The following is a 27404-nucleotide window of genomic DNA, read 5'->3' on the forward strand; positions in this document are numbered from 1 at the left end:
CATGACCTGAGCTGAAGTTGGAAGCTTAACCAACTGAGCCACCCAGGTGCCCCTTAATGAAATTTTTTTAATGAAGAATTTTTTAACATGGTTAGCTCAAAGTGCTAACTTCCTGATAAAGTATGATACCCACACTCATCATAAATGAGGTATTTGAGTATGTGAATCATAAATGTAAATAAAAGATAAGTTACTTAATTTCAAAGTAGTCAACTGAATTATTGCTGTGGTTATTCGGAAATTAGGATTTTATGTGCTAGTCAAAAGTATACATAAACTGTAGCTTTATGTACAGTATGTTATTCCAGCTGGAATTTTGACCTTACCCTTCTCACCTCATCTTATTCTGGTAACTAATCTGAGAGTTGCCAACAAGGAATAGAGGGCACTTTCTCAGGAGAGGATCTTTGGTTTCCTTGTTGGGTATTAAGTATCACTGCAGAGCTATAGGAATATACAGGCTTTGTATTCTGCCTTTATTCCTTTTAGTGAATAAAAGGAACAATTGAACCATTGTTCAAATATATAAATCCTGGATACACTTTTTGATGTTTGTCTCTTTATCATAAAGCATTATGTTTGCAAAACTAAGATTTTCTTAGAGTAACTCTTGAGCAATCTTAGTTTCCTGTTGAAAGTATTTAAAACTTTTTCTTGACTACATTTCTTGTTACAAGTTATATAGCAATTAGTGTAATTTTTTTTTCCCTCACTCAGCAGTCTGTGCCTGAATTGGACCTGATGTGGAGTTAGGCAACATCCTAGGGATTTAGCCTGATCTCTGCTTTTCATTGTATAGCTATTTGTGTATCAGCATAGTATTTTGGAGATGATTCTGAAAACAATTACCTTTAAGGATTTGTTTTGTTTTTTGGCAATTATGTAAACACGTTGCTGGGGAAAAAGCCTCTCCCTTCCAATTTTGTTTTTTCTTCAAACTCCCTTTTTAGAATACGGTGTGCTATGTGGTTTACATTCATCGGTTCATTTAATTCTTATGATAGATTGTAAGATTAGTGTACAGTATTTATTTTTTAGAGCTGAGGAAACTTAGATTATACACCTTGCTCAAGCCTGCAAAGAAATGGAGTCAGGATGCTAATTCAGGTTAGTTGTGTGTTTGCAACATGACTTTACCATTCTGCCTGTATTCAACAGAAATCTTCATGTGCTTGTCCTTCGATGTGGAGTTGTTTCTTTTTTTTTTTTATTAAAAAAATTTTTTTTAATGTTTATTTTTCGAGTCAGAGAAGATACAGAGTGTGAGCGGGGGAGGGGCAGAGAGAGAGGGAGACACAGAATAGGAAGCAGGCTCCAGGCTCTGAGCTGTCAGTACAGAGCCTGAGGTAAGGCTTAAACCTAAGAATGGTGAGATCACGACCTGAGCTGAAGTCAGGCGCTTAACTGACTGAGCCACCCAGGTGCCCCTATGTGGAGTTGTTTCTTTGATGTGACCTTAAGAGCACTGCTTTATGAATCTTATTTCAAGCTTTAGAAGTGTTTGCAAAAATCTGTGTTTGGCCAGGAAGTTTGTGAGGTATGTGGGAATACTTGTACTTCTCTGTCACTATCCTAGAGAATCTTTTTTTCCTCTAGAGACTGGGAAAGGGAGTGAATCTAAAAGGAGCACAACCAGTGTTCAGTGTTGTATAAACTTTTTCTTCATGCTTTAAAAAAAAGCCTGCAATATGAAGGTAACCAAAAGAGTACAAAGAATAATACATGTAGTACCTGTGTATTTAAGAGATCAATTTAATTAAGAACTAAAGCTCTGCTACCACAACTGAATCTTCTAGGAATGTTCTCTCTCAACCTTGCTTCTAATTTTGGTGTTTATGATACTTGTGTGTTTTTCTAGACTTTTACTAAACATGTATGGTTTCCTAAACAAAATACCGTATTTTTTTTTGCATGGTTTTAAGTTTCATGTGAGTTTTTTAAATTTTTTATTAAAAAAAATTTTTTTAATGTTTGTTTGTTTTTGAGAGAGAGAGCGAGTGAGCAAGCATGAGTAGGGAGGGGCAGAGAGAGAGACGCACAGAATCTGAAGCAGGCTTCAGGCTCTGAGCTGTCAGCACAGAGTCCGATGCGGGGCTCGAAATCATGAACCACGAGATCATGACCTGAACCCTAGTAGGACATTCAATCGACTGAGCCACTTGGGTGCCCCTGTGGCTTAAGGTTCTTTAACAGGTAAATGGCCTAGCATCGTGATGTGAAAGAATTGGGACACTGAAGACCAAGGGCTTTTTCTTTTTCTTTCTTTTTTTTTTTTTAAGTGGGCGTCATACCTGGTATGGAGCCCAATGTGGGGCTTTGAATTCATGACCCTGAGATCAAGAGTTGGACACTTACTGACTGAGCCACCTAGGTGCCCCATGGACTCTAGTTTTAGGTCACCATCTTGGGTAAAACCCTTCCTTTTTGTGAGCTGTTTCCCTTCTGTAAAACTAAGGTTGTACTAGATACGATCTCTAGGGGAGTGCTTCCAGTTCTTAATGCTCTGTGACTCTCCTAGTCCTAGTTGTCCAACACTCCTATTCTCTTGGATAGTGCTTTGCCTTTAGAGTGGATTGTGATCTCTTAATCACAAGACTCTCTGCTCTTTGATTAAAGTCAGCTGTAGGCTGCCTTGAGGCTAACACACCCTCTGTATAGTCTTGATGGTAATGAATTTTCTCTTTATTCTCCTAGCACTTCAAGTCATAATTATCTTTTCAGATACTTATTTCATGAGATTTAGAAATAGGTCCATAAACGTTATTAAGTGCAAGCTGGCTGGAAGTTGTATTAACCAGGTTCTCAGCAGAATAATGATAATGCAAACTGAGCCGAGATAAACTCCATTGTATTATAAGCACCTGGAAAAGGTACAGAGTTTCTGATTCATCTTTATGCTTTCCACAGTGTCCAGAGAAAGAAACTAAGAACTATTTATTTATTTAAAGATTGTATTTTTAAGTAATCTCTATCCCCAATGTGGGGCTTGAAGTCACAGCCCCGAGATCAAGAGTTGCATGCTGCACCCACTGAGCCAGCCAGGCACCCCAAGAATTATTTTCACTGTGGAGTGCTTGCTCTACTACTAGGAACTCTACTAAAATTTAGACGTTTTTCTCATTTAATTATTGCAGCAGCTTATGAGGTAGTATTGCTCCGAATTTATAGATCAGGAAACAGGCTTACAAGAGAATGTTTTAAACTAATTTTTTTAACTTTTTATTTATTTTGACAGAGAGTGTGTAAGCAGGGGGTGGGCAGAGAGAATCCCAAGCAGGCTCTGCAGTGTCAGCACACAGCCAGATATGGGACTTGATCCCACGAACCGTGAGACCAGATAAAAAAAAAAAATTAGATAAAAATTAAAAACATAAAAGATCAGATTAAAAAAAATAAAAAAAATGACTTGAGCCAAAGTCAAGAACTGGACGCTTAACTGACTGAGCCACCCTGGTGTTCCTTAAATTAATTTTTATGTGATTTCAGAGCTTGTAATTTTTCTTGCCACAGTATGCTGCTTAGCAAAGATGTTATTCATAGCGTGTGCTCAATGAGTATTAACTGAGTGAAATGTTTGTAAAATGTTTAAAAAAATTTTTAAGTACATTGTTTTATCTTTATGATAGTATTTTCAGAAGAGGGGAATGGCCAGTCTTGATAGGCCAAGTGAATGTCTTACTAATAGGACGTTGTCAAGGCAAGGTAACATGTTTTTGGTGATTGTGTTCCAAAATTAAAAATTCAATCAGGGAGGCGGATTAGAAGTTGGGGATAAGGAGGGTAGAAACCATAAAGACCTCTTTTCATTGTATACTCTTGTACAGTTTGACATTTTTACTGTGCGTGTACTACTAAGAAGAAAAAAACTAGGTAAAAAGAATTGAACAGTTTGCTTAGGCAACTAAAAGCTTAGTTAATACTCAACTTTCACAATTCTGTACCTGCTTTTCTCTTTTTTAAAGCTGTATATACATGACAACATGGATGAACCTTGAGATACTATGCTAGGTTACATAAACTATACGTAGAAGGCAAGTCATTATTCCACTTACATGAAATGCCTAGAGCAGTCAGATTCATAGGGTAGAGTGTTCTGCGTGGGAGAGTTACTGTTTTATGGGCACACAGTTTTAGTTTGGGAAGATGGAAAAGTTCTGGAGATGGATGGTGGTGATGGTTGTGTAACGGTGTGAATGTACTTAATACCACTGAACTGTACACTCAGAGATGGTTAAAATGTTTAATTTTGTTTATGTTTATTTTTCCATAATAAAACAAAATATGGCTAATAATTCATTTGTTTGTCATTCAGCAGACATGTACCTAGACACTGGGGATACAGAAAGGAATTTAATTTGGTACTTGCCCTGAAGAAGCTATTTAGTACTAATATGACACAAGTAGTGGTTTTCAAGGAAAGAGAGGTTTTTTTTTTTTTCTTTTTTGGTAAATTTTTTATTTTTTTCTTTTTTATTAAAATTTTAAAATTTATTTTTTCTTTTTATTTTTTTACAGTTATTTATTTTTGATACAGAGAGACAAGGCACACGAGGGGGAGGGGCAGAGAGAGGAGACACAGAATCCCAAGCAGGCTCTAGGCTCTGAGCTGTCAGCACAGAGCCCAACACAGGGCTCGAACTCACAAACCGCGAGATCATGACCTGAGCCGAAGTCAGACGCCCAACCTACTGAGCCATTCAGGCGCCCCATTAAAAAAAAATTTTTTTTTGAATGTTTATTTATTTTTGAGAGGGAGAGACAGAGCGTGAGCAGGGGAGGAGCAGAGAGAGAGGGAGACACAGAATCTGAAGCAGGCTCCAGGCTCCACACTGTCAGCACAGAGCCTGATGTGGGGCTCAAACTCACGAACTGTGAGATCATGACCTGAGCCAAAGTTGGACGCTCAACTGACTGAGCCACCCAGGTGCCCTTTTGGTAATTTTCTTTTAATGTTTATTTAAGAGAGAGTGTGTGTGCACGATCAAGCCTGGAAGGGGTAGAGAGAGGGGGAGAGAGAATTCGAGCAGCCTCCGTGCTGTCAGTGCAGAGCCCAGTACGAGGTTCAATCCTACAAACTGTGAGATCATGACCTGAGCTGAAATCAAGAATTGGATGCTCAAGGGGTGCCTGGGTGGCTCCGTTGGTTGGGTGTTCGACTTCGGCTCAGGTCATGATGCGGTTTGTGAGTTCGAGCCCCGCGTCGGGCTCTGTGCTGACATCTCAGAGCCTGGAACCTGCTTCAGAGTCTGTGTCTCCTGGGCTCTCGGCTCCTCCCTTGCTCATACTTTGTGTCTCTCTGTCTCTCAAAAATAAATGTTTATTAAAAAAAAAAAAAGAATGGATGCTCGTGGCCCCTGGGTGGTTCAGTCAGTTAAGCATCTGACTTCGGCTCAGGTCATGATCTCACAGTTGGTGAGTTTGAGCTCCGCATCGGGGTCTGTGCTGACAGCTTAGAGCTGACCCTCCTCTGCTCTCTTGTGCGTGCTTGCGCGTGCGCGCGCGCGCTCTCTCTCTCTCTCTCTCTCTCAAGAATAGATAAACGTTAAAAAAAAAAAAAAGAGTTGGACGCTCAACTGCCTGAATCACCCAGGAGCCTCTCGAGGAAATAGAGGTTTAAGTTTTCAGGAAGTGGTAGCTTGTAAAAGTTTTGCATTTTGATAAAAAGATGGGAAAGTAGCTCTTAGGAATTCCTTGGCAGTTTTATCTGCTGGTTGGTCCGGAGGATTCAGGTGAGCATGTTATGTTGCCCCAAGGTACTTCTGTGTAGCCTGAAAGCTTGATTTTAAAAACTACCAATCTGGGTAGAAACTGTCAGGTGTAGGGATGACATATTGATCCCTCTCTCTCTTGTAAATTGAGAACCTTGGCACAGAATAGTGGTGTCATTTAGGCAGCCAGCTCTTTCAGTCTGGGATCAAGTTTAGGCTTGGGTTTGTTGCCAGAGTTACTGCTTCTTTAAGAGGTTCTGAAGATGTATAATGGTCTTACCTTCCTAGTCTACCATAAAGACAAATTCTGAATTCTTGGGAGAAGAGACACAGTCATTGTTTAATGACCACATGACTACCGATATTAGCTGGTTGAAGTCTGGTCTTTTAACTCTGATTTTGACATTGGCCTGATTGATAATATTTATCTGTTGAGTGCTTAACATGTGCTACGTACTTTTTCAGGTACTTTACACATAACATCAGTTCATTCAATTTTTGTAACAGCTCTTTGTAGCAGGAACCCATTTTACTGATGAGGAAACAGATAATGGGATTTAATAAAGTAACTTATCACAGGTGTCAAAATTACTGGCTGGTGGTGCTGGGGAATCAAAGGTAGTCAGCCTTTAAGCATGTGTTTTTTTCTTATTTATTGGGCCAGTGCTTTGGAAATTGCTTTGGGATGTTGATTACTAATTGTATTTGTCTTACTGTAAGTTACTAGGTACAAGGATTAAAAAATGACAGTTTTTACCATTTGAGACCCCTACGGTTTTGAGAATTACTGCTCATTAAGGGTTTATTCTTGTATGGCCATTTGTACTAAATGCCTTTGTTAATAAGCAAAGGATGTAGGGACATCTTTGTGGCTCAGTTGGTTAAGTGTCTGTCTGACTCTTGATTTTGGCTCAGGTCATGATCTCACTGTTCGTGAGATCAAGCCCCATGTTGGACTCTGTGCTGACCGCATGGAGCTTGCTTGAAATTCATTCTCTTGCTCTCAAAGTAAATAAATGAACTTAAAAGAAAAAGAAAAAATAAGCAAATGATGTAGAACCAGAGTTGGTACACTTTTTCTCTAACGGTTCTGAAAATACTTTAGGCTTTGGAGGCCAAGAGGCAAGACTGAGGCTATTAATGTGAGTACTTAAATAACAGTAGAGAAAGCAAATGTTCTTTAAATATTTTTATTTTATTAAAATTTTTTTTAATGTTTTTATTTATTTTTGAGACAGAGAGAGACAGAGCATGAGCAGGGGAGGGGGAGAGAGAGAGGGAGACACAGAATCCGAAGCAGGCTCCAGGCTCTGAGCTGTCAGCACAGAGCCCGACGTGGGGCTTGAACTCACAGACCGTGAGATCATGACCTGAGCCGAAGTCGGACACTCAACCGACTGAGCCACCCAGGTGCCCCCCCCCAAAATTTTTTTTAATGTTTGTTTATTTATGAGAGAGAGTGGGGGGTGTGCACAGAGAGAGGGAGTCAGAGGATCTGAAGCATATTTCTTTCATACTGACAACAGAGAGCCTGGCGGGGGGCTTGAACTCATGAACCGTGAGATCATGACCTGAGCTGAAGGTGGATGCTTAACCGACTGGTCCACGTGGGCACCGCTATTTTATCTTTTTTTAAAATGTTTATTTATTTGGAGAGAGAGAGCATGTGTGAGAGTGTGAGAGGGGCACAGAAAGGGGAAGAACTCCAAGCAGTCTCCACAGGCAGTGCAGAGCCTTAGCTGGGGCGTGTTCTCATGAAGTGTGAGATCATGACCTGAGCTGAAATCAAGAGTTGAATGCTTGACTGAGCTACCCAGGTGCTTCCTTTTTTTAAGTATCTCTGTACCCAGTATGGGGCTTGAACTCACGACCCCGAGATCAAGAGTTGCATGCTCTACCAACTGAGCCAGCCAAGCGCCCTGAGAAAACAAATATTTTTCATTGGCAGAATTCAAAATATAATAGTTGAGTACAGTTTTTGTAAGGCAGCTGTGTTACAAGAGTGGAATTCACTTTGGGGGATACCATTTCGTGTCACTGGGGTTCAAAGTTAGCTTTACCTATCGACATGGATGGCAAGTGTTCATTTGTTCATACAGAAATCTGTAGTGAAGATTTCACATATGTGTCTTTGAAAATGTCTTTACACAGACAGGTACTGCCAAATATTAATATTAATCCATGAGCATATGATTTTTGTGAGCATATGGTTTATTTGGGCACATTCATCATTTGGAAGGCAATTACAGAATTCTGTTAGATTCATTTCTTGATATTTGCCTTTTTGTATGCCATTAACACTGCAAAGTATTCATTTCCAGTGGAAGATTAGATGGAAGCTGCTGCTGCTTTTTTTTAAAATAGGCTCCGTGCCCAGCATGGAGCCCAATGTGGGGCTTGAACTCAAGATCCTGATATCAAGAGTCAGATGCTTAACCCACTGAGCCCACTTCTTTTTTTTTTTTTTGAAGATTTTATTAAAAAATTTTTTAATGTTTATTTTTGAGAGAGAGACCGCATGCAAGCAGAGGAGGGGCAGAGAGAGAGGGAGACACAGTGAATCCGAAGCAGGCTCCGAGCCATCAGCACAGAGCCTCAAGTGGGGCCCGAACTCATGAGACATGAGATCATGACCTGAGCCGAAGTTGGATGCTCAACCGACTAAGCCACCCAGGTGCCCCATTAAAGATTTTTTAAAATAATCACACCCAACGTGGGGCTCAAACTCACAATCCTGAGAACAGGAGCCGCAGGCTCCACTGGCTGAGTCAGCCAGGCGCCCCTAGATGGAAACTTCTCAGTTTCACAGATTTTCAAAGATGGAGATTTACTTTGCACTTTAATTAAGATTGGAAATATGCTGGAAGTGTAGTTTGAGTTAAAATATGTCTGCTTCAGATTTTTGTGGGAACAGAGAGATCTCATTGCTTGTGTTAACTTTTGACAGTACAGGAAGTGAATGAAATAATTTGACATTACTTGAAGTTAAAAGTGTTTACTTAAAAAAATTTTTTTAAGTAAAAAATAAAATTTTTTTAAGTAAAATAAAAAATTTAAGTTTATTTTTGAGAGAGAGAGAGAGAGTGTATGTGTGTGTGTGCACATGATCGAGGGAGAAGCAGAGAGGGAGACACAGAATCTGAAGCAGGCTCTAGGCTCTGAGCTGTCAGCACAGAGCCTGGTGGCGGGCTCGAACTCACCAACCGTGAGTGAGATCATGAGCTGAAGTCGGACGCTGAGCCGACTGAGTCATCCAGGCGCCCCATGTTTACTTTTGTTCAAATTAATTTGCCATAGTAATCATTCCCATAAAAATGCTATTTTGCCTTATAACTTTTTATTGAATCCATTAAGAAACATTAGCAAGTCTGCAACAAAAGTTAATTTTCAAAGCTTTTCAGTATTCAATAATAATGTTGAAGGGTGGTTTTTTAAGAAAAAAATTCAGATTAAAAAAAATTACAACTAGGGGTGCCTGGGTGGCTCAGTTGGTTGAATGTCCAACTCTTCATTTCTGCTCAGGTCATGATCTCACGCTCTTGAGATGCAGCCCCACATCCTGCTCTGCTCTGGGTATGGAAACTGCTTGAGATTCTCTCTTCCTCTCCCTCTGCTCCTCCCCCGCACATGCTTTCTCTCAAAAAAAAAAAAAAAAAAAAAGTAAAATTTTACTGCTGCTAAGCCATTGAACTGCTGTTGGTAGTGCAAATCAGGATCCACCTTCTATTTCTGACAAAAACTCACAAAACTGACAACGGTTAAATCTACAAAAGTGAATTGAGAGTGAATGGAGGTTACTCTTTTTTTTTTTTTAATTTTTTTTTTCAACGTTTGTTTATTTTTGGGACAGAGAGAGACAGAGCATGAATGTGGGAGGGGCAGAGAGAGAGGGAGACACAGAATCGGAAACAGGCTCCAGGCTCTGAGCCATCAGCCCAGAGCCTGACGCGGGGCTCGAACTCACGGACCGCGAGATCGTGACCTGGCTGAAGTCGGACGCTTAACCGACTGCGCCACCCAGGCGCCCCATGGTTACTCTTGATAATACTGGCTCAACATGTAATGAAAAGTTTTTTGCAGAGTACCTGCTGGTGAATAGTACAATGAATAACCATATGCTTGAAATAGCTTACATTTTCACAAGCTCTGTAAATTTACCCAATTATGCCCTTCTCTAGACATATTTTTACTACGGTCATTTGTGACACATCTTAGCAGATTCAAATTCAGGTTGTATTAGTGTTCTTTCAGTGTCTTTGAAACGTTCTTACCTGTAGTTGTTCCTCATAGACTATTCATAGAGGCTAACTCTTCAGTTAGTTCACACTGGGCATTGACCTTCTCCAGTAAAAAGCTAAGCAGTGTCAATAATTGTTGAATCAAGAACCAAGGAACACCACTGAAATCACTCCTCCACCCCCCCGCCCCCCGCCTTTAGCAAATGTTCTATTGTTGAGTAGTTTCAGATTTGCAGAAAATCTGAGAAAATAGTACAAAAGGTGTCCATATACCCGTACCCCTGTTAACAGAGTAGTATGGTACACTGGTCCCAACTAACAAACCAGTGTTGATGCATTCTTGCTAACTGAAGTCCATACTTTGTTCACATTTTCTTAGTTTATACCTAATAACCCTTTTCTGTTCCAGGATCACATCTAGGATATATATTTAGTTGTCATGTCTCCTTAGACTCCCCTTGGCTGGTACACCTTTTCAGACTTTTATTATTTTTGGTGACTTTGACCGTTTTGAGGAGTTAGATACTTTACTAGTTAGATACTTTGTAGAATGTCCCTCGGTTGGAATGTTTCTCATGATTAGACTGGTGGTAATGGGTTTTGGTGATAAAAGACCACAGAGGTGAGGTATCATTTTCATCACGTCATATATATAAGGAGTACATGCTATCAACATAATTTATTGATTTGTTTTTAATTTTTTTTAATTTTTGTTAAAAATTTTTTTCATGTTTCTTCATTTTTGAGAGAGAGACAGAGTGTGAGCAGGGGAGGGGCAGAGAGAGAGGGAAACACAGAATCTGGAGAGGGCTCCAGGTTCCAGGCTATCAGCACAGAGCCCAGCGTGGAGCTCGAACCCACAAACGATGAGATCATGACCTGCACAATGAGATCATGACCTGAGCTGAATGAAGTCAGTCACTCAACTGACTGAGCCACCCAGGCGCCCCTGGTTTTTTGTTTGTTTGTTTAATTAAGAAAGGTTTTTGGGGGGAGAGAGAGTGCGTGCACAGGAGGGTCAGAAGGAGAGGTGAGAGAGAGTCCTAAGCAGGAGGTGCACTGTCAGTGTGGAGCCCATCCTGAAGCTTGAACCGATAAACCCTGAGATCATGACCTGAGCTGAAATCAAGTTGCATGCTCAATCGGCTGAGCTACCCAGGTGCCCCCATACTGTAATTTTGGAAGGAAATCACTTGGCTCACCCCACTCCACTTAAGGAATGGAGGAGAGCTATGTTCCACCTTCTGGAGGGTGAAATATATACGTAAATTATTTGGAATTCTGCATGAATGGTTTATTTTCATCCATTTATTTAAATCCATATAGACTCATGGATATTGTATTCTTTGAGTTATCCACGACTACATTTTGATCAATTTTTTTTCTGATTTGACTTGAAAACTCATTTGGGCAGGAATGTCCTTTTGACGTACACATTATGGTGTATTGTTTGTTATGCAGTCCTTGCTTTCTGGCACTACAAGATATTCCAGGCTTATCCAGTGTATTCCTTGCCTCAGCCCTAGAGTCCGTCACTTCTCCCAGAAGCCTTTGTTTCTTTTATTGGAGAATATTATTAGAAATCAAGGTCTGGGGGCACCTGGGTGGTTCAGTCAGCTGGGCGTCTGACTCTTGATTTCAACTCAGGTCGTGATCTCATGGTTTGTGGAATTGAGTCCCATGTCAGGCTTTGCGTTGATGGTGTGGAGCCTGCTTGGAATTCTCTCTTTCCTCTCTCCCTCTCTCTTTCTCTCCTCCCCCTGCTTGTGCTCTCTCTCTCTAGATAAATGTTAAAAAAAAGTCAAGGTCTGGGTGCTAGGTGTATTCATTGCTACTGGGATGTTATTGCTCATAGGTCTTTTCAGCTGACAAAGAAAGGAAAGGTATGTATGTATACGTAATCGGAAATGTGTGTATAATACATTTTGTATACATAAAGAAGTATCTAAATATTTCTGATGTTCCTGTGTGTATTCATTTGTATCTGTCTAAACAGGAGTTTATATTGGTATCTCCACTTTTAATAATTTTAGTTTTAAAGATTTTATTTTTAAGTAATCTCTACACCCAACCTGGGGCTCAAACTCAACAACCCCAAGATCAAGAGTTGTGTGTGGTACTAACTGAGCTGGCCAGGCGCCCCTTGATAGCTCCACTTCTAAGCCAGTACCGTTGGATCATTCTAGCCTTTCCCTCCTTTCTTGTCTGTGACGTCCGATTCCCAACAGTGAGAAATTTGGTTCTCGCCATTTGCCATCCATTTATTTATTATAATTCCACTATACATGTGTAATTGTTTAAGAATCGTTACCCCATACCCCCATGGGAAACAACTTTAACAACTAGAATACAGTGGTTATGTGCAGTTCCTTTTGCTGTTAGTTTTTCCCTGTTCCACTCCTTTCATAGTTACTTAGGTCAGCTCCTTTTCCCTCCACTTGCTTTATTTTTTAATTGACTACTAATGTTGCTCCCATTGTCCTCAACCCTTACAGTCAAAAGGCTTAGTCTTAAATGAGTTCATTTTCTTTCTTTTTTTTTTAAATTTTATTTTTTTAGATTTATATCCAAATTAGTTAGCATATAGTGCAACAGTGATTTCAGGAGTAGATTCCTTAATGCCCCTTACCCATTTAGCCCATCTCTCCTCCCACACCCCCTCCAGTAACCCTCTGTTTGTTCTCCATATTTATGAGTCTCTTATGCTTTGTCCCCCTCCCTGTTTTTATATATTTTTGTTTCCCTTCCCTTATGTTCATCTGTTTTGTCTCTTAAAGTCCTCATATGAGTGAAGTCATAGGATATTTGTCTTTCTCTGGCTAATTTCACATAGCATAATACCCTCTAGTTCCGTCCATGTAGTTGCAAATGGCAAGATTTCATTCTTTTTGATTGCCGAGTAATGCTCCATTGTGTGTATATATATTCTCCACATCTTCTTTATCCATTCATCCATCGATGGACATTTGGCCTCTTTCCATACTTTAGCTATTGTTGACAGTGTTGCTGTAAACATTGAGGTGCATGTGTCCCTTTGAAACAGCACACCTGTATCCCTTGCATAAATACCTAGTAGTGCAATTGCTGGGTCATAGGGTAGTTCTATTTTTAATTTTTTGAGGAACCTCCATACTGTTTTCCAGAGTGGCTGCACCAGTTTGCATTCTCAATGAGTTCATTTTCTATGGACACATTTCTCTGGCTGCTGCCGCAAACATGATTTGATCAACCCACTAAATAAATGGCTTTCCTTGTTAAGCTGACAAATGAACCACTCAGAAACTTACTTTGGTTGTAGCTTCATTTTTATTTTTTGTTTTTGTGAAGGTTTTCTGTTGTGATGAGATACTCTGTTTAAAATTTTTTTTAATGTTTGTTTTTGAGAGAGGGAGAGAGAGAAACATGAGTTGGGGAGGGGCACAGAGCGACATAGAATCCGAAGTGAGCTTCAGGCTCTGAGCTGTCAGCACAGAGCCCAACACGAGGCTTGGGCCCATGAGCCGCAAGATCATGACCTGAGCTGAAGCTGAACGCTTAACTGAGCCACCCAGGTGCCCCAAATTTTCTAATCTTCCTAGTAAAATTCTGTGAAATGGGATTATTGTGATGAGTTCTTTGGTAATGTTGATGGATATTGTTTTCTTGGTACAGCCATGGTGCTTTTTCATAATAGACAGTGTTTTGCCATATAAGTTAAAATAATCCACACTTCACACTTGCCCTTAAATGGGTAACATTCAAAGTCCACTTTTGTCATCGTTTTTTTTTAATGTTTTGGGGAGAGAGAGCGCATGTGTGTGCACGCACACATGTACGTGTGGGAGGGGTAGGGGCAGAGAGAGAGAGGGAGACAGAGGTTCTGAAGCAGGCTCTGCACTAACAGCGCAGAGCCCAATGTGGGGCTTGAACTCATGAACCATGAGATCATGACCTGAGCTGAAGTCGGTTGCTTAACCAACTGAGCCACCCAGGTGCCCTGGCTTCTTGTTTCAACATCTGGATATACACTGGTAATTTAAAAATAATAATAAAATGTGATATGACAGAATGCATGGTACTTTTGAACTACTCTTGGGCCATAACCACTTCACTGAAATTTCTAGTAGTGCGAAGTGGTAAGACCACTATGTGCAGTCTCTCTTGCAACTACTCAACTCTGCTGTTGTGTGAAAGCAGCTATCTGTAAACGAAGGAATGTGGCTCTGTTCCAATAAAACTATTCATAGATGCTGAAGTTACAATTTCATAGAATTTTCACACATCCTGAAATACTCTTGATTTTTTTCAACCATTAAAAAATGTAGAAATCATTCTTAGCTCGTGGGTGGTAAAAAAAAAAAAAAAAAAAGTTGGGCTAGATTTGGTCTGAGTGCATCATTTGCTGACCCCTTAATGTAGAAGCCTCTGCATACATGACCCATTTGGAAGTATCTCTCTTTACAAAGCCATATGTAGTAATGTCACCAGCCTTGGATTCATTCTCCATTCTGATTGATGCCATGGAAGGAACTTAAAGCAGACATTGCACAGTTTTCTGTGCTAAAACACTAAAGGTTTGTCAGCTATCATAATCTCCTCAATCCCTACTATTTTTTTCAAGGGGAAGTAGCTAATGTTAAATATTGTTCTTTGGTGGATACTTTGGGTAAACTCGAATAGAAGACACTGTGCTCTTTTGTTCACTTTTATTGGTATCCTCATGCTGTATTAGTCTTTAAGGTAGTACACATGCAAGTAATACTTGGTGGTTTAAAGGAGACTAGCTCTGAACTCCGGTTCATAGGAGCATGCAAGGTCATCCTTGTGTTTTCTTTATGTTCTTAATCTCAGTAAAAGATTACTGTGGGTGCCTGAGGTGAGATAAGAAAAAAAAATTAAGTCTTCAACCATAGCGGGGTACAAATTCTGTGGTCCTAAGAATATTAGTGTTTATCCTTTGGTCGGGTTTAGGAACTGTGTTGTAACTCAAGGTCTGGTAATATCTGGAACACGGGAGTCTTCCGAGATACCCTCTAGTCTAAGCCACTCCTGTCCTTTACCTGGATTATTATAGGCAATATCTCCCAATTTCTTCTGACCTTGCTACACTCAGCAGCCAAAATGATCCTTTTAAAACATAATTCTCAGCATGTTAACTCTTCCACTGAAAACACTCCATTGGCTGCCCACATTATCCAGAAGAAAACCAAAGTCCTTAAAATGGCTTGCAAGGCCCTGTTCACCCATGTCTCTGTGCCCCCAACTTCCTCCTAGAATGTAAGCTCCAGAAATGAAGAGATTTTTAGACTGTTGAAACACCATTGCCTAGGATAGTGCCTGGCAATGTGGTAGGTACTTAATAAATTTTTGTTTGGTAAGTGGACAGTTAGAAGGGAAATTGTGTAGAAGGGGAAAAGCTATATTGTTGGCAGTGTCAGAGTGTCCCAGCTAATAGTCTACTGGTATTTGACCAAGGGAGGTTTAGAGACAAGCTGCAAAGTATGACTATGTCCAGATGACACAGGACGAGTTGGGGAGGGCGCATAAAAACTGGTGGCAGGGGTGACTCAGGGCTTCATGTGTCTCCTCACTGTCACAAAATAACTAAGGGCTAGGTCCTTAGATTTGCTTCTCCACCCATTGCAACAGTGGAAGATTGAAGACTTGCTGGGGTGATAAAATTCTTTCCAGTGTCCAAGAGGAGGTTGATTAATAGGAAACACGATGGGGTAGTAAAATGGAAGGAAGGGGAAGTGTGTGTGTGTGTGTGTGTGTGTGTGTGTGTGAGAGAGAGAGAGAGAGCGCGAGCGTGAGCGAACTATTTGGTTAGAATCATAAGGATGGGTATATTGGATCAGTCCGTTTCTTTAATTCAGTGCATTACAGATTAAGCGGTTCTCAATCCTGGAGCAGTCATTGGGATTTCCCTGCAGCTGACTGATATGAGCACCTGTGCCTCTGTAGTTAAAAACAAGGAAATTTTGGCTGATGTAACCTAGGAATATGTTCTAAGAATAAGCTGCAAGAATATATGGAAAAATATTTTGCAAGAAAGTTTTTTAAAGTGCTGTGTTTTTACCATTTATCAACTAAGATGTAAACGCTGTCATTATTTTGGTAAAGTGTCTGATGGAATACTAATTTTGTCTTAATAAAATTGTCTTATCCTGTTTTAAGAGTAGGTTTTTGTGGCTACTTCCTAATGTTAATTACACGTTTACTTTTGGCATCGGTCAAGATTTTATTGCTTGGGTTTTCAGTTTACTAAGCAAATACATATCATTGTTAGGTATATAGAGTTTGCAGCCCTTTGAGGAAAATTGACATTGGTGGATACAATGAGATGAATCTAAGTGGAGACACACCTAGGGTAACAACAAGAAGCAGTACCTAACTCAGCCTGAGTGCACCAGGGGCAGCTTGCTGGGGGAGGAGACCCCTGTAGGAATGAGTAGGAGTTTGGTTGGTGGGAGGGGAGGAGGCATTCTAGGCTGAGGGTTCCACATGTACCAAGAGACCATAGCTTAAGGAAATACATTCCTTTCTTTCCTGGCTAATTGGGCAAGGATTCTGCTATGTGCAAACCACAGATTTCAGAGAAAGTTAAGGTAGGTGTCCTTAATTGAGTGAATGCTGAACAAGTGAAAAAAGAGATTGTTAAGACTGCATCTTCAGATTATTTGAATTTTGAGTGCTTCCTACTGTATAGCAATGTGAACAAATGATAAGGCTTTAATAATGTAGGAGTAAGGACATTAACTACATACTTGCTGATCTTGGAACTTTGTTTTCCTATTTGTTTTGGATAACACTACATAGCTTTGATATATGGCCATGTTAGTAATGTTTAGATAGGGGAATATTTAAACCACTGGATCAGAAGGGTTCTCTTGTGCTTTGAGGGATGAGGATGAGGAGTTGTTTTAACTTGAAATGTATCTGTTAAATTCACTTTGGCATACCTCAGTTAAATTTTTTTGTTTCAAGTAATCTAAATCTTCTGAAATAATTCTCCAGGTTAAATTATGGAGTTTGCCAGTCAGTCTTTCATAATGCAAATTGTAGCACCTGAGACACCGCCAGTGAGAGTATCAGGATACAAGAGGAAGGTTTTAGCTTTCCATTCTGCAGCCTTACTCCAGGGGGTTGGATGCATGAAAACGTGTGTGAGACAGACAGAAGACCTCTGGGCCAGCATTCTTTGAGAAAGAAACCTGTGTCCACTGGGAGTGAAGTTGAGGGTTAAAGTAGAGGTTTTGTTGGGCGCCTGGGTGGCTCAGTTGGGTAAGCGTCCGTTCAGCTCAGGTCAGGATCTTACAGTCCATGAGTTCGAGCCCCGTGTCAGGCTCTGTGCTCCCCTGCTCATGCTCTGTCTCTCTCTGTCTCAAAAGTAAATTAAAAAATTTTTTAAAAGTTAAAAAAACAAAATAGAGGTTTTGTTTAGAGATTTCTAGCATCTGTATTTCAGGATACAATCTGCAAGGTTTGTTTGGGTAAGTGTCTTATCACTGCTTGTTTCTTCTCGTTCCAGAATAGTATCCTGACTTTGTAAATTGGAGAAGCCAGTGACACTGCCAGTGTTCTTTTCAGGTAGTGTCTTTGGGATCCGGTGCAAGTTGAATCATTGTTTAAATAAGGTAAATGCGTGGTGGTAAAAGGAACTAACAATTACTTCATTGGCTTATAAAACCAGTCTTGTGTTAAGAGGTAAGGAATCGAGAAGATTCCTTACTGGAAGCCCTGGGTTCTTGTTAAGCAGTGCTTATTTTTCAGCTTAATAAACTGAAACAAGATGATAAAGTAGTTCTGCTCTCCTCTCTGATTCTATTCTAAGTTGTAGAATTGGCACTTACCTTTTTTATTTTAACTAACTTTTGAGTCCTTTAATAACGCATGTTTATTCATTAGGAAATACTGAAAAAAATCGTCCATAAACTTGACGTGTGTATAATCATTGTTAATATTTTGGTGAATAGTCTCCTTCCATGCATGTGTTATTTGGATGTGTGTGTGTTTAGCAAAACCGGGGCTGGACTTTTTTTGTCTCACCTGGTTCTTGTTAACAAGAGCAAGTCTTTCCCTGTTTGCATTTTTAAGTGACTCATGGCATTTCATCATCATGGATGTGCCATATAATTTAAAATTACCTAACTACTTCCTTTTTGGTAGACATTTAGGCTTTTCTCGCATTTTTCTCTGTCTTGGATAACTGTGTAATAGACATGAATAAATTCATGAATGCATTTGATTTCCTTAACTTTAGAAAGCATTTTATATGTTGTACTTTTTTCTTTTTATTAACGTACAGAAACCCTTTCTAGTCCCTAATGCAATCACTTTCAACTCTACCATACTGCCTTTAAGTAATAAGCTTATTTTGCTACTTACTGATTTTCTAGTTTTTGGTATTATGTGTTACCTCCCCACCTTGGATAGTAGTGGTTTCTAGTACAATCCTAATTGGCCAGTATTCACTGTTGACAGTATTATGGTTGTGTATAACGTATTCACAGCCAAGTCATGTTACATGCTATGGTTAATTTTCCTGTTCTGCATAACTTTTCATTTTCTTAAAAAAAATTTTTTTAATGTTTATTCATTTTTGAGAGGGAGAGATAGAGTGCAAGTGGGGGAGGGGCAGAGAGGGAGACACAGAATTGGGAGCAGGCTCCAGGCTCTGAACTGTCAGAACTCACGAACCATGAGATTGTGACCTGAGCTGAAGTCAGGCACTTAACTGTTGGAGCCACCCAGGCGCCCCTTGCATGACTTTTTATTTTCTCTGTTGCTAATAAAGATCTTTTTTTTTGGTCTGTTTTGCTTAATTTCTATTTTTCCTCAGTTATTCCTCTTTAAACTCTACCCAGAAGTGTAAATCTTCCTTGATACTTTAAATGTTTTAGCTATATGACAAATTTTATCTTCCTGGAGATACCTTCTAATCTGCTCCATTCTGGATATTCTCAAGGTAGCTGCCCATCCGTCATACTTGCTGTCTCAGCATCATCATCCTCATGATTTTTCCTGTGTCTCTTGTGCTAGATCCCATTATCTTTTCCCACATCCTTTCCTTCTTGATCGGAATCTCTTGTTTTGGAGAAGCGCCATTCTCCGTTGGCTTTCTGAGAAAAGGCTGCACAAGAGGTAAATTGTTTAGACATACATGTCTAAAAATGCCCTTATTCTGCCTTAATATTGATTATCAGTTTGGCTGGGTTTAGAGTTCTAGTTGGAACATAATATTCCTTCAGATTTTTAAGATCCTGTTCTATTGCCTGTTGGCTTTCACTGTTGATGAGATGTAAGTTACCTTTGACCCCTGAAACTTCAGAACTTCTCTTTCTCAGCTTTCTGAAATCTTACGACGATGTTCTTGGTGTGGCTGTTTTCATCTAATGTGCTGGTCTCTTAATGGACTGAAACTTAAAAGTCCCCCAGTTCTGGGAAATTTTCAGGAATTATGTTGTTGATTTTTCTCCCCTTTATTTTTGCTACTGTTTTGTGGAATTATTATTAATTGGATGTTGTATCTTTTGGGTTGATCCTGTAAATTATCTTTTTTTCTGCTATTTCCATCTCTTTATTTTCTGGGTTGCATTTTCTAACCTTTGTTGTTTTTATCATTTATTTTTGTGTATATATATATATATTTTTTTTTTTTCACATTCATCAGCCTTTTTCTTGTTGAGAGAGAGTGTGCACGAGCGGGGGAGGGGGCAGTGAGGGAGGGAGAGAGGGAATGAGAGAAAGAGAGGGAGAATGAAAATCTTAAGCAGGCTCCATGCTCAGCACGTGGCCCCACATGGGGCTCCATTCCACGACCCTGGGATCATGACCTGAGCTGAAATCAAGAGTCAGACACTCAATAGACTGAGCCACCCACCCAGATGCCCCCTTATCAACTGTTTAAAAAAGTAATCTCTGTCCAGCATGGGGTTTGAACTCACGACCTCAAGATCAAGAGTTGCTGTACTGACAGAGCCCACCAAACACCCCCATATTCATCAATATCTTTATTTACTCAGTTCTTCATATAACTCTAAACAACTGCAGTCCCTACAAAAATATAGTTATGCCCTTCATACATATGCAGAAGCTTGTGTCTTCAAGACAAGCTGGAAATCATTTTTTGTTTGTTTGTTTTGTTTTTTAATTTTGAGAGGGTTGAGGAGGGGCAGAGAGAGAGAGAATCTGGAGAAGCAGGGCTTGATCTCACAAACCGTGAGATCAAGACCTGAACCAAATCCAGAGTCAGATACTTAACCAGACTGAGTCCCCCAGGCAGTAGTTAGTTCTTAAATTGTCCCATGTGAGTCAGAGATTCCAGCTGCAGTAAACTACAAACCTTCCTTCCCACCTCTTATGAAGGCTTTTCAATTTACTGACATCATGGATGATGATATTTATTTTATAGTGGTAAGAACATTTAAGATGAGATCTATCCTCTTAACAAATTTTTAAGCGTACGGTACATTATTGCTGACTGTAGATACAGTGTTGTACAACAGATTTCTAAAGCTTATTTATCTTACGTAACTGAAACTTGATGTGCTTGATTAGTACCTGCCCATTTCCCTCTCCCCCCAGCGCTCTGACAACAGCCATTCCACTCTGAATCAGTGAGTTTGTCTGTTTTAGATACCTCATATAAATGGAATCAGCCAGTATTTGTCTTTTTGTGACTGGCTTATTTTACTTAGCGTAACGTCCTCAAGGTTGGTGCATGTTGGCACACATTGCAGAATTCTTTTTTTTTAAGGCTGAATAGTATTCCATTGTATGTATATACCATGTTTTCTTTATCCATTCATCTGTTGTTGATGGACATTTAGATTCTTTCCCATCTTGGCTATTGTGAATAGAGCTTCAGTGAATGGGAGTGCTGACATCTCTTTGAGGTCTAGATTTTGCTGCTTCTGGATAAATACCCAGAAGTGGGATTGCTGAACATGTGTTCTTACATGTTTAGTTTTCAAGAGCTCCCTTTTGTTCTCTGCAGCAGAGAAGTGAAATAGTTCAGTATTTAAGATTGTGGATCATTTCCTCGTGTAAAATGTGGGTAATAATAGTGTGTACCTCATAGCAGTGTTGTAAGCTCAGTGAATTAATGTATGTGAAGCATTTAGAGAAGTGCCTGGTTATTTTTTTTTTATTATTATTACTATATTCCTGTCCGCTTATGATGGATAGAATATCTTTTATCTCTGAGAAAATTAATAAATAGGCTTACATAGGCTTATCAAATAGACACTAATATTTTCTTTTTTTTCAATTTAAAAAAAAGTTTTTTTTTTAATGTTCATTTATTTTTGAGAGAGACAGAATGCGAGTGGGTTGGGGCAGAGAGAGAGGGAGGCACAGAATCTGAAGCAGGTTCCAGGCTCTGAGCTGTCAGCACAGAGCCCGATGTGGGGCTCGAACTCACAGACTGTGAGATCATGACCTGAGCTGAAGTTGGACACTTAACGGACTGAGCCACCCAGGTGCCCCTTAAATTTTTTTTCTTTTAACGTTTATTTATTTTTGAGACAGGGACAGAGCATGAATGGGGGAGGGTCAGAGAGAGAGGGAGACAGAGTCGGAAGCAGGCTCCAGGCTCTGAGCCATCAGCCCAGAGCCCGACGCGGGGCTCGAACTCACGGACCGCGAGATCATGACCTGAGCCGAAGTTGGCCGCTTAACCAACTGAGCCACCCAGGCACCCCTAAATTTTTTTTTTTTAATGTTTATATATTTATTTTTGAGACAGAGCAAGACAGATCATTGAGCGGGGGAGGGGCAGAGAGAGAGGGAGACACAGAATCTGAAGCAGGCTCCAGGCTCCGAGCTGTCAGCACAGAGCCCGATGCGGGGCTCGAACTCTCAATCATGAGATCATGAGCTGAGCCGAAGTAAGACGCTCATCCGATTGAGCCACCCAGGCGCCACTGACACTAATATTTTCTAATGGCTTTTTTACCTGTCTTTAATATATCAGGAGTTTTATTATTGTTTATGTTAAGAAGAAGGAATCTAACTTTTTGTGCCAAATTGTTATAAGTTGTCCTGACTACTGATTTATCCTTTTTATCTAGTGATTTGAAAAGCCACCTTTGTAAAGGGTGTCTGACGGTATATTTCTAAAAAAATTTTTTTTTTTAACATTTATTTGTGAGAGACAGAGTATGAGCAGGGGAGGGGGAGAGAGAGAGGGAGACACAGAAAGCAAAGCAGTCTCCAGGCTCTGAGCTGTTTTGTTAGCACAGAACCTGATGCAGGGCTTGAACCCACGAACCGCGAGACCATGACCTGAGCTGAAGTCGGACACTTAACCAACTGAGTTACCCAGGTGTCCCTGACAGGGAGGGTATACTTCTAAACTTTTTTTTTAAGTTTTTTGTTTGTTTGTTTATTTATTTTGAGAGAGAGCGCGCGCACGCACATACAAACAGAGGAGGGGCAGAAAGGAGGAGAGACAGAATCCCAAGCAGGCTCTGCACCATCAGTGTGGAGCCCAATGTGGGGCTTGAACTCACGAACTGTGAGATCATGACCCTGAGCCGAGATCAAGAGTTAGATGCTTAACTGACTGCGCCAGCCAGGCACCCTGAAACTTTGTATTTTGTTCCATTTATTTCTCTAATCTTGTACTGATACTCAGTGTTTTTATTATTGTAGCCTTATTTCATCTTTTAGTTAGTGGTACAAGCCTTTCTTTCTTCTCCACACTCAGCAAACAAAGTATAATTATTTCCATATTTCATATTTTTATCCACACAGAAATATGGCAGTTCTTCAAGAGACTTAAGTATTGATAATTAGAAAATAAAGACTAGAAGGGAATGTACATAGGAAGCCAGTTGCACAGTGTTTCAAATAAGTGTACTGGATTTTAACCTCCTTTGTCTTTGAAGGCTGCTTTGGAATTTTTTGATTCATTCAGTCAGTATCCCCTTGAGTCCTTATTACTGTGTCTGCTTTCTGTGCTGGGGATACCAGCAGTGAGCATGGAAGGCAGACAGGACTTGTGTTCTTGGGGGGCTTACTTTCTAGTTTGGGGAGGCAGATAAGATAATTTCAGATTTTCCTAAGTATCAGGAATGAAATAAATAGGGCAGCCAGATAAATTGGGGGTGGGGGAGCAGTGAGGTTTCATTTAGATAACATACTAAAGGAAGGCCTTTTCAAGTAGCTGAGATCAGCAGGATGGGAAAGAAGCCAGCCATGCTGGGGACTGCAGAAGAGTTCATTTGAAGACAATGGCAAGTGGAAAGGTGCTGGGACTGTAAATGCCTGCCTTGTTCAAGGAACAGAAAGAAGGCCATTGTGCCTGGGAGAGAGTGGTTTGAGATGGTGTTGGACAAGTGGGCAAGGGCCGCATCACTTAGTATTTTGAAACTATGGCAAGCCTGATCTTTCATACCTAAATGATGAATTCAGTTTTGTTCCTTTATTAAAAAACTAAATACAAGATGTTCTAGGAAATAAATAGACCTATTTCTATAGGTAGTTTATATGCTGTTCCTAAAGGAAATCCCAGAGAGAGGAGCTGTATTGATCACATAATATGCGAACCAAGTTCTGGTTGGGTGTTTGGATCTAACTGGGGTTGGGGTAGTTGTGTTGTCTTTAAATTTAGATAGCTTCGAATGGTGCCTTAATTCATTTTAATGGAAGCAGTGGGTTGGGTTCTTCTTAGTTCCTTTTGTAGACTCAGGTGACTGATAAAATCCAAAATGAAATCATTTTTGGTTTCTTAAGTAGAGTTTTATGTGTATTTAAGACAGTTCTCTCTCCCTCTCTTTTTTTAAGTTTATTTATTTTGAGAGAGACAGTACAACTAGGCGAGAGGCAGCAAGGGAGGAGAGAGAGATATCCCAAGCAGGCTCCTCACTGCCAGCACAGAGCCTGATGTGGGTCTCAAACCCACAAAGCCATGAGATCATGACCTGAGCTGAAACCAAGAGTTGGACACTTAACTGACTGAGCCACCCAGGCACCCCAAGACAGACATTTCTTTTTTCCTCAACTTATCTGGTGAAGGGCAGATGTAAATGGAAAGTTATCAGGTGGTTCTATCAACAGGAAGATCTTACTGGATAGAGACTGTAAACTGCAGAAATAAATATGAATTTAAAAGTGACTTAAAATAGGGGTGCCTGGGTGGTTCAGTCAGTAGAACATGCGTGTAACTCTTGACCTTGGTATTGTTAGTTTGAGCCCCACATTGGGCATAGAGTTTACTTAAAAATAAAAGTGACAAAATAATATTCGATCAGGTTTAAAACTTGAGCATTTGAAAATAGGTAATCTTTTGTTGTCCTTTAGGACGGCACTGTTGAAGAGAAGTCCGGTATGGGCCATATGTAATTTTGGATTTTCTAGCAGCCATAAAAACAAACAACAAAAAAAGCAAGCAAATGAAATTAATGGTATATTTTATGTAATATACCCAACATATTCTCATTTCGACATGTAATGTAAAAAATAGCTAGTGAGGTAGTTATATTTTGATTTTTTGTACTAAGTCTTTGAAATACTATATTCTATACCTATGGCTCATGTCAGTCCGGATCAGGGACGTTTCAAGGGCATAGTAGCCATAGATGTATTGGACAGTGCAGTCCTGAGGGCTCATATGTCTGAAGGAACAAAAATTAATATGATTTACTTATTGAATAACATACTCCCATCTTCCAGATACAATTTAAAGCAATGAAAGATTAACATGAAATGAAATAAACTTGAACACATGTATTTTTTTCCCTCTAAACCACTGTGTGATAAACTTGTTTGGAGAAGATGATTTGATCCTAAAAAGACCAATGTTTATAAAAGATACCAAACAGCTTCTCCTAAGAGAGTTATAAACGAGCTTGATATAGAACTTGTAAACAGTGGCTGTGCATCAGGGGTGGGATGATAACTTGATGAAGGGAGACCACAGTCCTTCCACTCCTTGGAATCTGCAGTGTCCATATGCCAGTGGTTCTGAATCCCTTTCCAGGTTTCCTCAATAAGAATCTTCCGTGGGTAGCTCATGGTTTGTGGGTTCGAGTCTGCATTGAGCTCTGTGCTGAGGGCATGGAGCCTGCTTGGGATTCTGTCTCCCCCTCTCACTGCCCCTCCCTGCTTGCTCTCTCTCGAAAAAGTAAATAAACATAAAAAAAAACTTTAGATTTAATAAATGGACTTCTCTTAAAGCTCTAGAGGTGATTGCAGTATGCACTATTGGTTAAGCCCAAGCTATTAGTAGTAATAACTTCATTTTCTTTTAAATGTTTACTTTTGAGAGAGAGAGTGTGTGTGCATGCAGGGAAGGGGCAGAGAGACAGAGGGAGAGAGAGAATCCCAACTAGGCTTCACGCTAGTGCAGAGCCTGAAGTGGGGCTCGATCTCACAACTGTGAGGTCACGACCTGAGCCAAAATCAAGAGTCAGATGCTTAACTGACTGAGCCACCCCATAATAATTTCATTTTAAAAAATAATTCAGTGTCGGGCGCCTGGGTGGCTCAGTTGGTTCAACACCCAATTCTTGATTTCGGCTCAGGTCATGATCTCACACTTCCTGAGATTGAGCCCTGTGTTGGGCTCTGTGCTGGTGGTGCAGAGTCTGCTTGGGATTCTCTCCTCTCTCTCTGCCCCTCCTGCTCATCGGCTCGTGCGCTCGCGCTCTCTCTCTCTCTCTCAAAATAAATAAACATTTAAAAAAAACACAGGTGAGTGTCATGATTGGCTGTTTAATTCAGCTTTTAAAAAGGTTTACCATAATGAGAACTAGAAGGAGGCCATAGGTCATTAGTTAACAGGCTATAGTGCCTTTATTAAGTTAGAAAAGCTGAGATTTCCTCTAAAAAATGAGAAGATATTCCCCAGTGGTAACATATACTCATTTAAAAGTGGAACTAAAATTGCCGTTACCCTCCCCTAGGGATATAGGAGAACAGCCTCTGGGGTTAATTGAAGATTATTTAAGCTACTGACTATGCATATACTGTCCATTCTGTTTTTCTAATGATGAAAGATTAATTGCATAGAAGATCCTGATTAGTAGACACCCATTGGACTTAAGCAAATTCTCAAGAGAAAATACCACAAGTTGCCTACACTGGGGAATATTGTGGTGAACAAGTTCCAAATGAATGGCCCCTAAGCTTGCTGTTGACTTTCTCTGCTAACATCTAGCAGCAAAGGGATTTTTCTCCAAAGGTCATGACCTTAGAATATGACCTTTTCTTGCTTCTTTATACCTCTCAGTGCAATACATGCTGATTTAGCTAGAAAAGGTATAAAGCACTTTATTGTTCTGTGTAGGAAGATATCTGATTACTTATTACTAATAACAAGAAAATAGAATTCAGTGGTGAAATCTGTTTGCTGTCAGAGAAAGTTCCTCAGTATCTCCCTCTCACCACTCTGGGGTTGTAGCTGAACAGACCTTGTGGTGTGAACTTACCTGCTATGTGCCAGGCAGTTTATGTGCATTTACTTAGTTCCCATGGTGGTTTTGTGAGTGGTAGGTCATTTTTGGAAGATTGGGGAAATATCTTACCCAGCTAATGAATGGAGCAGCCAGGACTGGAGCCTCGTTCTTTTTTGTTGCCAAAGCCACAGAACCTGGTCCTGTATTAGAAAGTGGCTCTCAGGGGTGCTGTCCATTTGAGACAGGGCATTTGAGATTGATAATTCAGATTCTCTCCCTTACATCCACCTTTATGTGCATCTTGAAGCAAGCAAGCTTAGATTGTGGAAAACACTGCACGAAACCTGGATTCTAGTGCTAGCTTGGTTGCTTGCTGTGTGTTGGGGTTCCCTTGCCATTGAACAGGAATTTCCCAGTCATCTTCTACTTTGGTCTTCATAACCATGAGAGAGGGATACCAGATCCCCCTGCTTTTTTCTGTTTGTTTAAAAAAGTTTTTGTTTGAAGATAGGTTTAGACCATTGCGTGGATGGTACAAAATCCTTGTATGAGTTTGCTCAGGCTGCTGAAAGTACAAACTAGGCGACTTCCACAAGAGCAGTTTATTGCCCTGCAGATCTGGAGGCTCGAAGGTAAAAACATCAGGGTGTTGGCAGGATTGCTTCCTTGGCATGGAGATTGCTCTCTTCTTCCTGTGTCTCTTCACATTGTCTTTCCTCTGCATATCCCTGTGTCCAGATTTCCTCTTTTTATAAGGACACCAGTCCTATACCTCAATGGAGGTCCTATCTCCAAATGAGGTCCCATTCCGAGGTACTTGGGGTTAGGACTTCAACATATAAATTTTGGGGGTGAGGGTAAACAATTCAACCCATAATAGTTCCTATATTCCCCTTACCCAGTTCCCCCCTTATTTTTTTTTTTTTAATTTTCTTTTCAGTGTTTATTTTTATTTAAAAAAAAAATTTTTTTTAACGTTTTATTTATTTTTGAGACGGGGAGACAGAGCATGAACAGGGGAGGGTCAGAGAGAGAGAGACACAGAATCTGAAACAGGCTCCAGGCTCCGAGCTGTC

At 40.2% G+C, this 27404-nt stretch overlaps 1 protein-coding gene across 3 annotated transcripts in view; it reads left to right on the forward strand.

Moving 5' to 3' along the window:
• The window catches only part of THRAP3 (thyroid hormone receptor associated protein 3), a 75925-nt gene that overhangs the window by 9828 nt on the left and 38693 nt on the right, over nt 1-27404 (forward strand). For 2 of the 3 annotated variants that reach the window (XM_027059642.2, XM_053211396.1), the window contains exon 2: nt 17457-17562. The gene's annotated coding sequence lies outside the window, so the exon portion shown is untranslated. The remainder of the gene's footprint in view (nt 1-17456; nt 17563-27404) is intronic. The other variant, XM_053211399.1, reaches the window with a different exon arrangement.

Source organism: Acinonyx jubatus, chromosome C1 (assembly GCF_027475565.1).
Source record: "Acinonyx jubatus isolate Ajub_Pintada_27869175 chromosome C1, VMU_Ajub_asm_v1.0, whole genome shotgun sequence".
NCBI lineage: Eukaryota > Metazoa > Chordata > Mammalia > Carnivora > Felidae > Acinonyx > Acinonyx jubatus.